Source organism: Leopardus geoffroyi, chromosome X, assembly GCF_018350155.1.
Source record: "Leopardus geoffroyi isolate Oge1 chromosome X, O.geoffroyi_Oge1_pat1.0, whole genome shotgun sequence".
NCBI lineage: Eukaryota > Metazoa > Chordata > Mammalia > Carnivora > Felidae > Leopardus > Leopardus geoffroyi.
The window spans coordinates 112,346,942-112,359,569 of record NC_059343.1 but is presented as its reverse complement, the minus strand read 5'-3'; the positions used below and the strand labels follow the sequence as shown (position 1 = coordinate 112,359,569).

The 12,628-nt window shown below is 48.7% G+C and overlaps 1 long non-coding RNA gene across 3 annotated transcripts; it reads right to left on the bottom strand.

Moving 5' to 3' along the window:
- Positions 1-1,208: 1,208 nt before the first annotated feature.
- Positions 1,209-12,252, bottom strand: LOC123594077. 3 transcript variants are annotated; one of them, XR_006710660.1, is made up of 5 exons: positions 11,937-12,252; positions 7,946-8,226; positions 7,024-7,230; positions 3,191-6,865; positions 1,209-1,219 (listed from the first exon to the last, which is right to left on the bottom strand). It is a non-coding gene; the product is annotated as an uncharacterized LOC123594077 (long non-coding RNA). The 3 variants fall into 3 exon arrangements; XR_006710661.1 differs by having other exon boundaries at positions 8,080-8,226; positions 11,937-12,251; XR_006710662.1 differs by having other exon boundaries at positions 7,946-8,037; positions 11,937-12,251.
- Positions 12,253-12,628: the final 376 nt, after the last annotated feature.

Below are 12,628 nucleotides of genomic sequence, written 5' to 3'. Positions count from 1 at the left end.
AAGACTTGGACGCTCAACCGACTGAGTGACCCGGGTGCCCCTGTAATAATTTTTTTTTTAAGTAATCCCCACACCCAATGTGGGGCTCGAACTTCACAACCCCAAGATCCACAGTCACATGCTCTACTGACTGAGCCAGAGAGGCACCCCCACGATATCACACATTCTTGGGGGTCTAGTCCCAAACTCTAAGTACAACAAAAGTATCATTGGCTCAACTATGATAGGTGAGAAGCATCAAAGCAAGTAGCTGTGGCAGGGGAACTGGGTCATACAGTAGACAGAAGGGTGTGGGACACGCTCAGAGAAAACGTGCCGACTGGAAAGACCAATCAGCCTGAAACTACGGCCCTCCAGCCCGTAGGAGAAAAATACACTGTACATCCATGGTTTGACATGTTCTCATATGCAAACTAGTTTGCGAGATTACTTGCACAAGCACAAAAACACAAATTGTAAACAATGACAACATACCAAACGCGCGCCAATACCAAAATCACATTAACCCAGTGTCCATGTCTTGTCATATGATGAATTGCTGATGTCATGGGGCCACTCCTTGAGTTCAAGTCCTCCAGGGGAAGTTCATGGCTTCTGTAGCACTGCTGCAAGTCAATGAAATTTAAAATCCTATGGACAGTAAAGGTCACCCTTGTACATCGCCGATACAAATGCGACATATAAAGGGAACGAGCAAGGCAAAACAGTAAGAAAGGAGCAGTAATCTCCCTTTTCCCTGTATAGACACTTCCTTCCCCTTCAGTTTGAAAATCTAAAACCATTTGAGGGGAACACTCATCTGTACTCATGGGAGGCTCTTTTTTTATTGTTTCTTCAACCACTTTACTGAGGTATGGAGACGTACGAGTGACATACGATAAGCTGTACACAGTTAATGTATACAACCTAATGAGTTGAGGGATCAGTATACATCCACGTATCAATCATCACCATCAATTATGTCATAAGCATATCTGCCCCCTCCAATGTTACATTTCACCCTCACTAATCAGTATTTTTCTTTGTAATGAGAAGACAACCAAAGGCAGAAGACCTACCGTAAGAAGGCAACTGTTTCCGTATGCATTTACTCTGAGCTCTGGAGGAGAACGCCTGGTGTCTCCTTGCGGCTTTAACCATATCCCACATCCTACGGGTCAGCACCCCAACGGCACAACCCGTCATCTACCCGGAGGGGAGAGTGGCATCTACACGAGGCCTTTCGGCATTCTGTGAGGCCGCTGTGTCTGACTGATGGGGGAGACTGAGGCACTCAGTGAGTCTCCTCCAGAATCACTGACCTCAGCCCACTGATGTTCTTTTCCCAAGCTGGAAAGAAGCCTTACAGTGGGTCTGCATGTGAATGAGAAGAGAGCAGGCAAGCTCAGAAGGCCAACCCCAATCTCACCCGGCAGGTGGTCTGCTTGGCAGGGGTCCAATCCATATATGGTGCTCCTCGAGTGGGCACAGTGGATGGGGGGGGGGTAAGCTCAAATGCAGAGGGGCCTAGATGCCACCACGTACACTGTCCAGGAGTGCACACGTTTTGCACGTTCCTCCCGCCCATTTCAAGAGGCCTGCGCACTGAGTATCCATCACACAGGCTCCGAGTCCTCCCCTCCTACCAAGTATTCTGTCAGGTCCTGTGGGCCACAAGACAGACAGATCACACCTCAGCTCCTCCAGGGCACTCGAGAAAGAGAGGCCGCGAGAGGGAAAATACAGCTCAACTTCCAGCGGACCAGTGACACCAGCATAGTGACTCAAATCCACTCTAAACAAGGATTCTACTTTCCTTACTCATTGCAGTTGACTCTCTGGATCACAGAGAGGCCCCCTGAGGGCACAGGCACAGGCAGGAACAGAAGCAGGCCAGAGTACAAGCCACTGCTCACGCATCTTAACCTTCAGGTGAAGGTACTCTTGGCACAGATTGCTCGAGAGGAAGCTCTACGCACAGGCATAACTTTAGCCAGTCCTCAGGACTCACCAGTCAGGGTGGTCGTGCAGGGACCGAGGGGGCCTGGTCTCTCATGGGAGCATGGCATCAGGGCAAAGAAAATAAGAAACAAGAGCTAAACTATCCCCATTGGAAAGGGGGACACGACCTCCCCCTTCCCTTCTCTGGGAACATGGACTTTGGAAAACTTGTCATTGTGCGCTCTCTGCCTCTTCGCAAACACTTTTGAAAAGCTAAGCATGCCTCTGGCCAGTTTCAAAACCCAGCCTCCTGACACATGGAGGGGGAAGCAAACACCACAAGCAGTGCCCAAGAGCCAACACACATCTGGGACAATGGCAGAAAATGTCCCTGGAGGATAAAAGAGGCATAAGCAACAGCAGTTCCTTCTCAGAAGGGCCTCAGGTTATTGTCACCCGCAACAAGACAGCAGGGGGAAGGACGACCCACCCTACCCCGTGGCCTTCCTTCACAGGCCCATGGTACCACAGAGAAAGGACGAAACAGCAGAGCCGTGCCTGCTGGCAAACCCACACTCCACGGGGAACGTGGAAAACAACACCCTGTTCTCCTAATGAATGTGTCAACTCGACAAGACAGGCATAGTTTCTCAGCTCACATCCACCAATGTCCACTGTCTTCTCGCCCCGAGTTATGCCGACCCCAGCGTATGCGTGAGAAGGGACAAAGGCAGGGGACACACCCCTGAACCCAAATGCCTACCACAACGTTCACTCCAAGTCGCTCGGCCCACCCAAGGTCAAGATTCCTTCTCTTCCCAGAGTGTCCTCAGAGCCTTTGTGGGCCCCAGATTTCACTAATCAAGTGAAATCAAGAGCCTGAAAATGGAGGTTGATAACCACAAAGGCTCATTAGCAAATGTCCTTGATATTGCAAGGGCACCTGCCTCATGGAAGGTTCATTGACAGCACCCACACGCCGCTCCTCTTCCCGCCATGGGCAGAGTTTGGTCAGCAGAAGAGTGCAGAAGTTTAGATGGAAACGCTTGGATACACTCCAACCACATTCCCATCCACAAAATGAGGATTCCTAACGATTCCTAGGAGGCCATTCCTCTCTATGGTAGACAAACTCTTTTAGCTTTTTTGCATTGGAGGCCAGAGAACCAGATGACCCATTTCTTCCCTGGGAAGTAATATCTGCCCAGTCGCCAGATGCTGCCATTGCCCCTGAACCCACAAGGCCTACAACACATTCACACTAAGACACTCTACCCACCCCCTTGCAAGGTTCTTTACACTCCCAGAGTTTACTCATATATCCCTTCTGGACCCTAGGTTTCACTACTCGTGAGAAATGAATGGCCTGAAATGACGTATAGAAACAAAGGCCCAAGGATGAATCCTGCACCCTGGACACCTGACCCAGGAGGCTCCCGGACATCCAGCTCATCAGCTCATGTCCGTGACAATCTAAACGTCCCCTGCTTCATGGAACATTCATTGACAGCACCTTCACGCCGCTCGTCTTCTTGCCACGGGCAAGGTATGATCACCAGAAGAGTGCAGGAAGTTTCGATGGAAACGTGTGGATACAATTCCAACCACATTCCCATCCACAAAATGAGGATTCCTAACGATTCCTAGGAGGCCATTGCTCTGTATGGTAGACAAACTCTTTTAGCTTCTTTGCATTGGAGGCCAGAGAACCAGACATGACCCATTTCTTCCCTGGGAACTAATATCTGCCCAGTCGCCAGATGCTGCCATTGCCCCTGAACCCACAATGCCTACAACACATTCACACTAAGACACTCTACCCACCCCCTTGCAAGTTTCTTTACACTCCCAGAGTTTACTCATATATCCCTTCTGGACCCTAGGTTTCACTAATCGCGAGAAATGAATGGCGTGAAATGGTGTATAGAAACAAAGGCCCAAGGATGACACCTCCGCCCTGCACACCTGACCCAGGAAGCTCCCGGACATCCAGCTCATCAGCTCATGTCCGTGACAATCTAAACATCCCCTGCCTCATGGAAGGTTCATTGACAGCACCCACACGCCGCTCCTCTTCCTGCCATGGGCAGAGTATGGTCAGCAGAAGAGTGCAGGAAGTTTCGATGGAAACGTGTGGATACAATTCCAACCACATTCCCATCCACAAAATGAGGATTCCTAACGATTCCTAGGAGGCCATTCCTCTCTATGGTAGACAAACTCTTTTAGCTTCTTTGCATTGGAGGCCAGAGAACCAGACATGACCCATTTCTTCCCTGGGAACTAATATCTGCCCAGTCGCCAGATGCTGCCATTGCCCCTGAACCCATAAGGCCTACCACACTTTCACACTAAGACACTCTACCCACCCCCTTGCAAGGTTCTTTACACTCCCAGAGTTTTCTCATATATCCTTTCTGGACCCTAGGTTTCACTAATCGCTAGAAATGAATGGCCTGAAATGGTGTATGGAGACAAAGGCCCAAGGATGACACCTCCACCCTGCACACCTGACCCAGGAGGCTCCCGGACATCCAGCTCATCAGCTCATGTCCGTGACGATCTAAACGTCCCCTGCCTCATGGAACGTTCATTGACAGCGCCCATACGCCGCTCCTCTTCCCGCCATGTGCAGAGTATGGTCAGCAGAAGAGTACAGAAAGCTTAGATGGAAACGCTTGGATACAATTCCAACCACATTCCCATCGACAAAATGAGGATTCCTAACGATTCCTAGGAGGCCATTGCTCTGTATGGTAGACAAACTCTATTAGCTTCTTTGCATTGGAGGCCAGAGAACCAGACATGACCCATTTCTTCCCTGGGAACTAATATCTGCCCAGTCGCCAGATGCTGCCATTGCCCCTGAACCCATAAGGCCTACCACACTTTCACACTAAGACACTCTACCCACCCCCTTGCAAGTTTCTTTACACTCCCAGAGTTTACTCATATATCCCTTCTGGACCCTAGGTTTCACTAATCGCGAGAAATGAAAGGCCTGAAATGACGTATAGAAACAAAGGCCCAAGGGTGACACCTTCACCCTGCACACCTGACCCTGGAGGCTCCCGGACATCCAGCTCATCAGCTCATGTCCGTGACAATCTAAACGTCCCCTGTCTCATGGAACGATCACTGACAGCACCTTCACGCCGCTCGTCTTCTTGCCACGGGCAAGGTATGATCACCAGAAGAGTGCAGGAAGTTTTGATGGAAACGTGTGGATACAATTCCAACCACATTCCCATACACAACATGAGGATTCCCAGTGATTCCTAGGAGGCCATTGCTCTGCATGGTAGACGTACTCTTTCAGCTTCTTTGTAAAGGGAGTCTGACAACCTGACAGGCCCACATTGGGTAGCACTACGGAGAACAGTAGGATGGCCTCTCAAAAAATTAATAATTGAGCTCCTATATGATGTATCAATCCCGTATCTGGGCGTTTATATAAGGACAGGAAGCCACTACGTCAAGGACACATACTCATCCCATATACTCACTACAGTATTGTTTTCAACATGTGACACATGAGAGACTTGTGAGCATCCATCAACAGTATAAATGGATAAGGAAAATGTGGTACATGTATCCAATGAAATAATACTCATCCGTGGAAACGTGCGCCTGTAACAGGGAACCAGTGTAACAACGAATACACTCCATTTCAAAGGCCTTACCTCGTGCTCCTTCGGCAGCACAAGTGCAAAGGCCTTACCCTCAGGTGTTCGATTCCATTCCCTTCCTGTCACCGACACACATAAGAGGAATGAAAATCCACTTCGGGCTAACAGGGTTTGACATGAAATACTTCACACCAAGAATTCATAACTCATTAACATCCCCGCTGGGAAGTACACATTCATTGAGTACAGGCCTCATAACGCAACTGATGTGGCAGGCTCCAGAGTGGACTCCTGGGAAAGAGCCACCAAGCCAGACCCCACCTTAAATTGGGAGGGTCACCTTGTCTTTCCCTCAGGGTCCTGAGTTTGAGATGCCACCAGTTAAACAGTCACCCTTTTGGAAGCGTCAACCTTGGGACTTATTTTGTTAAGTGCCGGTACTCAGAAGACTTACCCATAAAACAATCATCTACGTCTTCCCCATCCCTCCCCCCAGTGAAATGACCCAACATGACTTTGATGGGCAGTGGGCAGGCACAAGTGTGTGTGGAAGAAGGAGGAGGCATCACGGTGATTAAGTTGTACAACTGCTTTTGACACGCAAACAAGCCATTCTTGTTCACTTTTGTACCTACCGCCCGGGGAAAGAACGTGTGTTGGGGCACAGAGTTTTCTAAGGACCTCAGGTCTCAGGTTTTCACTGGGTAGGAAGTTGTAATGACCCCCATCTCCCACGGCTTGAAAGTCACTGAACCAAGTATAGGGATAAATGAAAAGTCTTTGAAATGTCAACGTGCTGTGTAAAGGCTACATACGTTAGTGTCTAACCACAAAGAAATGTGGATCCTTTGGACTTTGGGGAGTGCACATCAGGCTCTGCGATGCCACCTTCTGGATAAAACTGGTGCGAACAAAGCAACAGAGGAACCAGAGGTGCTTCTGACTCTAGAGGTCACAAGGGTCTTTGAATGCACCTTAGAGCCATTCGTCTTTATGCTTAACACTCTCACACCCAACCGTCAAAGTCTTCACCTGATTTCCACCAAATTAACCCCTGCCCAGAAAAGAAGTAACTTTATACAGAGAAGGAAAGAGAGGAGACCTTTGGCCACTGCCAGTTACCAAGCACCCTCCAGCCCCAACTTGACGCGGAGTGACATCAGCTTCAATGTCAGACGTCCAAGGCAGCCAGGAAAGAATGCAGCTCAGAGAAAGGCAGGGTCTGGGATGCTGGGCTACCTCCTGGCATCACAGCAGAGTTAAAGAGGTCCATTTCCAAAGAGATGCCCAAGCCCCTCCGAGAATAGTTGCTGGCCCTGTGAAAGGAAACAAAATGTAGCTGACATGACAGCAAAAGGCTCAAGAAATGAAGTGCAAGTGGGGTCTGCACAGGTGGCAAGAGGATCTAAACCAAGCCATGATCCTTTGCTCCCATAAACACACTCTGGAAACGGTGTCCTAATTTCTTCAGTACCTCCCGTGTGCCGAGCACTTCATAAAGACGATCACGCTTGATTTTCACACCACGCCTGAGAGCAAGAGCGAGGTGTCATTTCCATTTTGCAGGTGTGGAAGCTGAGGCTCAGAGATGACAGGAAGAAAGGGCCGAGGGTCTTTCAGACTCACATACTGGAAACTCATTGTGAACGAAACACGATGGGTGACACGGTCTCGGCAACATCTGCAAAGCCAAAAAATAGCTAGCATGCACGGAAGGGGAAACCTGCAAAGAAGTATTGACCCACATGTTGCTTGAACTATTAGCCTGTGCTTCTAGGACGGCTGCCACCTAAATGCCCACCCACCCCAGCGGGGGTGGGCCGGGAGACCGTCACCCTCTGGCACCCACTCGGTGTACAGGTCTCATCTTTCTCGCCTCTCCTAGGTACTCCTGGCTTTCAATTAATTCAGACCCATGACTTAAAAAAGTTACATTCAGACCTGAAGAAATGCACCTGAGCAGTGCTCCCACCATCTCGGAGTTCCTGGAGTTTGTGTCTGACCATCCCATCCAGTCCATCCTGCTTCTGCATGGTAGTAGAAAGCGATTACCAAAAGGATAAAAAGGCTCAAGATCAGGGTTTTTTGGACATCTGACATTCTAATAAAGCCAACGCGTGTGTAACAGTGGCACGCAACAGGAAGCAGAGGAACACGAAGAAGGTCTGGAAGAAAGATGCCACTGACTCCTTGAGGAAATTGACTCAAGACAGGGAGTCTCTACCACGGAGTTAACAAGTAGTGTCTAGGGAGTGACCCCGACCTTGTGGGAAGCGCCCACGTTAGAGACTCAGGGATGGGATTTCCACACCATCTGGAAGAAAGGTACAGCTGACAGGAGACAAGTGCTATTCACCCAACACCTGTGGCCTCACACAGCCTAAGGTTGCTCTCACCTGTATGGCTGGTCTTGACTATTGGTTCAGGGTCCTCTCCTCTCATTACGGGCCCACCGGCTGACCAGAACAGGACGTTCCCATCACAGATCCTGAGGGAGGTGATGATTGTACAAATCTACAAAGAGACTTACCTGGGGAAGGTCAGCTTGCGACCGCTGCAGGAAAATTAGGTCACTTGGAAACTCACCACACGAGTGGATGGGGCAAACTTCCTCTTTCCCTCTTCCAGAGCAATTTCTGGAAGTGGTTGGTGGGGCCAGAGGACCCAATCACGCAGCCTGTGTGAAGTAGGCCAAAAGAGTGAAAGAGAATGTAAGACAGGAACTGCATGAATCAACCCACAAGGTGAGACTGCGGCTTTAGAGGCTGGCTGATTGTCCCCCCTCAGCACGAACCACGGTGCATCCCGCCTTCGTCAACCAGCACAGGGGAATTCTTCAACATTATGTTAAGAGGTATCACCACTCAGTGGCGAGAAGGGGCGTCTCAGAACTCCCGTGTCCCTCTTCACTAATGAAACCATCCACTCGTACACAATTGTGGGGAACAAACCTTTGGAATGGGTGGTGGTGTTCTCACTTTGTTACCAATTGCTGACACTGACATACCACGCAAGGCAAGGCGATGGGTCACACATCACTCAAATGGGTTTTGTGTTCTACTTAATAGACCACGAAATGCACATTACAATGGCTGGGCTGTTATACTAGACTTCGTCATCGGTAACACAGTAAGTTCCAAAACTGCCAAAAAGAAAAATGAGCTAAGTTAATCACAACAAATTCACCAAGCATTTCACACATTGCATAATGTCCCTACCACCTGACATTGAACGTAGGTCTCCGAGGAGGAAACAACGGCAACAAACTGGACACTTGGTTACATACACATTGGAGAATCTGCTCTCAATGGGCAAGAATGCCCCTGGGATACTACAGGCCATGGGCCAGTAATGAAAGCACCTTCATGCCACACTTAGATTTTGTTCAAGATCTAGGACTCTGTCTCAAAAGTCAGGATTGGTGAGGCTAGTTGAGGGTCCCCGTTCCTGAAGTCTGCTTTCCTGTCAGTACCGAAGACAGTACAACCCAAATACCAGCAGTGGATCTTTCACAGGTCTAAATGTAATCAAAGTACATTTTACAGACCTCCAACGTGTCACCGATAGGAGTCATTAAATCGTTTCTACGTGAGCTAAGATACCAAATTCAAGTCAATATCAAGAATCAATCAGCAAAAAGGCTAATAAGGCAAACCCAGCTATCACCATGATCAAAAGGAAGTGCCTGTTGTCCTTAACACCAAGGATCAGATGACGCTCAGGGATTAGGGCGCTCAGGGTTTTGAGCAAAACAACAGCTTCCCTCTCATTGAATTCTCCCCTTGTATACACATGAGGTCTGACACAGGAAGGGAGGTGTATGAGGAGAAGCAGGCAGCCACTGACTATTTCCTAAGCCAATATGCTAGCCCTTGGGGCATTAAGGCACGGTCAGCTCTTGTGCCTAAAGAGGCAGGGACAGCACCCTCTGCGATCGGGGTGCAGTAGGGTGCAGGGAGAGCGGCATGTCCGGTCTAGCCCAGGACCCCTAACAAGGAGGACTGGAGGTGTCAGGGAACAGACTGTTTGTAAATAGGATACCACAAAGTAATTTTTTCTACGGGAGAACGCCGAGGAAGGAGCACCTGGGTCAGCATTTAAAGACATAACAAGAAAAAAAAGAAAAGAAAAGAAATACCACTCTGTCACGTGCACAATCAGGGTTCTAATATAATATTCAAAAGTATGCACTGCGACCAGCAAGGGCCATTCAGTTCTAGAACACAGAGAGCAAGACTTCTGGGGGTGAATTTGCTTGTAAGTAAACTCAAAATGCCCCGTGACGTTCAAAGCAAATGCACTCAAGACTAAGTACAGAATTGACCTGAATAAAGTTGATAAGTGTCATGTAACGATCATGAGAAATGAAACCCAGAACGAGGCCAACGGAATTCCGGGATGGCCGGTGACAGGCACTTCCCGGAATTCGCGGTCAGGAAACAGCACCGTCAGCCTCATGGTCAATACCTGCTATGTTTTACACTGAAAAGGAAATTTTAAGTAGACCCGTGAAATAAAACACACAGAGTCAGTTTTTCAGAAACATTTTAATAGCAAATAAGACGAAAGGTTGGGCTCCCGGGCCACCGGGAGCCAGTCACTGTCATAAAGCAAGAAGCACACACACAATTAAAACAATCTTTAGCTCATTTGTAAACTAACGATGACGCCAAAACTGGTTAACAAAAGCTTACGAAAAAAGGGCCTGGAACAACATTTAATGGAACAAAGTCATAGGAGACCCAATTCTTTTGTACACCCAAATCCCCAACTGTGTGAGAGGCAAGCATTCACCAGATTGTTTTGAATTGCAATTTGAGATCACCTCAAAACGTTTATTATTATTCATTTTGAAGACTTTATTTTTAAGCACTCTCCACACCAGTGTGGGGCCTGCAATCACAACCCCCACATCAAGAGTCACAGGTTCTATCACTGAGCCAGGCAGTTTCCCCAGAAAACCTTTGTTTCTAAGAGAATTTATCCATAGCGAACAAGACCAGGATTTAGCAAAATAAATTATGTCAAACACGCCATTATGCTGGAAACGTAAGGCACCCCATTAGACGTTGAATGCCTCCTCGGTAAATTGAAATTTACACCAAGCACTTTAAAGGAACTCTATGAGGAGCGCCGACATCAAAATTCAATTGGCTGCCTTAAGACGAACATGGAACATTAAATGCCAAAACAGTGTTCCGTCTTGGCTAACAAGAGCGGCTAGGAGACGTTCGGCGTGTGAAACTTTCACGTGTCCAGCCGGACCAATTGTTCCACAGTGCACGCGGAAAATACTTGCACATTTGGAGAACGCGTATGAAACACAGTCAAAATAAAAAACCAGACTCAAACGGATGCAATGTTGCAATATCACCGGGAAAACACACCCCACCGCCATTACGTTATCACATGAAACAAGAAACAAGATCCCGAGCAGATCATTCCCATCAGGGACTTAAGGCACCAAGGCCCTGCCAAGCCGACCCAATAGGCTACCTTCTCATTCGAAGACGGCAATTAATAGAACACCTTTTTGTATGGAAAACACGTGAAAAGCTTCCGGACCGCTACTGGTTGGGTACAATGATAGGAAAAACACGAATACGTTACAGAAAAATGCAGCTTTCAGTGGTGACTGAAGACAATTCCCGGTGGTCAGTGAACAAGCCCTGAGCCCACCACGCCATCCGTCTCCCCACTTTCATGTTGGAATTATCAGGGGGTTCCCCCGCCTTTTCAAGGCAGCATATGCAGAAGACCATTCCAAATGTTGAACAACTGATAGGAAACACACAGTCATGTTAAATGAAAGACAAAACTGCCCTCAAAGACAGGCATCGGCTGTCGGCTGTCGTAATCACACACGTGCTCCCCTCTCCTTACGTTCGCTTTCCTTTTGTTTCACATCAAGATAAGAGATAGCCGGTCACCAAGACACCTCACACAAATGGCCAAGACCAAGATGTAAACAATAGTCGGTGACAAGTCCCGTCCCCAAACACTGTACCATGGAAACCAAAATCGGCTCCCAGGCAGCCAACAGCCATCGTCCTGTCTGAGACCCACTCAAGGCTCAGCCAACCGCACCCTTTTTTCTGCATTTTGAAGCTGCAAACACCACAAAACCCGAAGACCACGAATCGGGAGGGGGGGTACGAGACCCACACTCAGACAAATGAAATGATCTGAAAGACTCATCATGTTGTTCCATAAAGCACAACAATGTCCCCAAAGGCAGCTAAGGGACCTTCCCTTGTCATCAATCCGGAAGCCCATGAGACACATCTGTCAACGTGTCTTGGGACACACCATCCGCCCCCCCCACCCCGATTCTCTTAAACTCACACTTCAAACAGCCAATTATGAGAGAAAGTCCATGAAACTTACACTTGTGAGATCGGAGCACTGTCACCCGCCATATATCCACAGTAGCCGCCATATTTCGTCATCACCGAGGGGAACGGTCTACGGAAGCCTCATTGCACAATCCAAGCCGTCATCGGCCTGCTCACGTGGTAGGGCTTCATTGCCGGGTGCTTGCCATCCTTCAATGGCCCCGCCTTCAGGCATCAGCTTGGAGGGCCTGCAGTGATTGACAGGCAGACTGTCCATTCTCTTTAGGTCTACGAGTGGAAACCGCCATACTTCCAGGTCCAAATAAATCACTCAAATATTTGTTCCTATTTTTGTCTTTGTACATCCGTGTCTGTCCCTCAAGGCCGACCCCCCCGCCTTGTTAGACCTTCGCACATACCTTTTCCTTTGTCTCGAGTCATCTCGCACTTCGGAAATCTGGCTCACCTAGTTTATCCTGACCTAGCTAAATGCGTCCTCCTCCGGGAAGCCTTCCATGCTTACTCCTCCCATCTTCACAGAGTGCACATCGCCCCTGGCAAAGACCCTCTCGTGCCGGCACTATCCTTCCCCCGTTTGTCAGGCGGGTCGGGGGTGTCGCGAGGCTTTATTGTGTAAACATTGTCACGCAATGGTTTGTGAGGTTGCCCTAACTACTGCGATGGTTAATTTTCGGTGTCAACTGGACCGTCCGTGGATGCCCGAGTGAAACATGATTTCTGGTT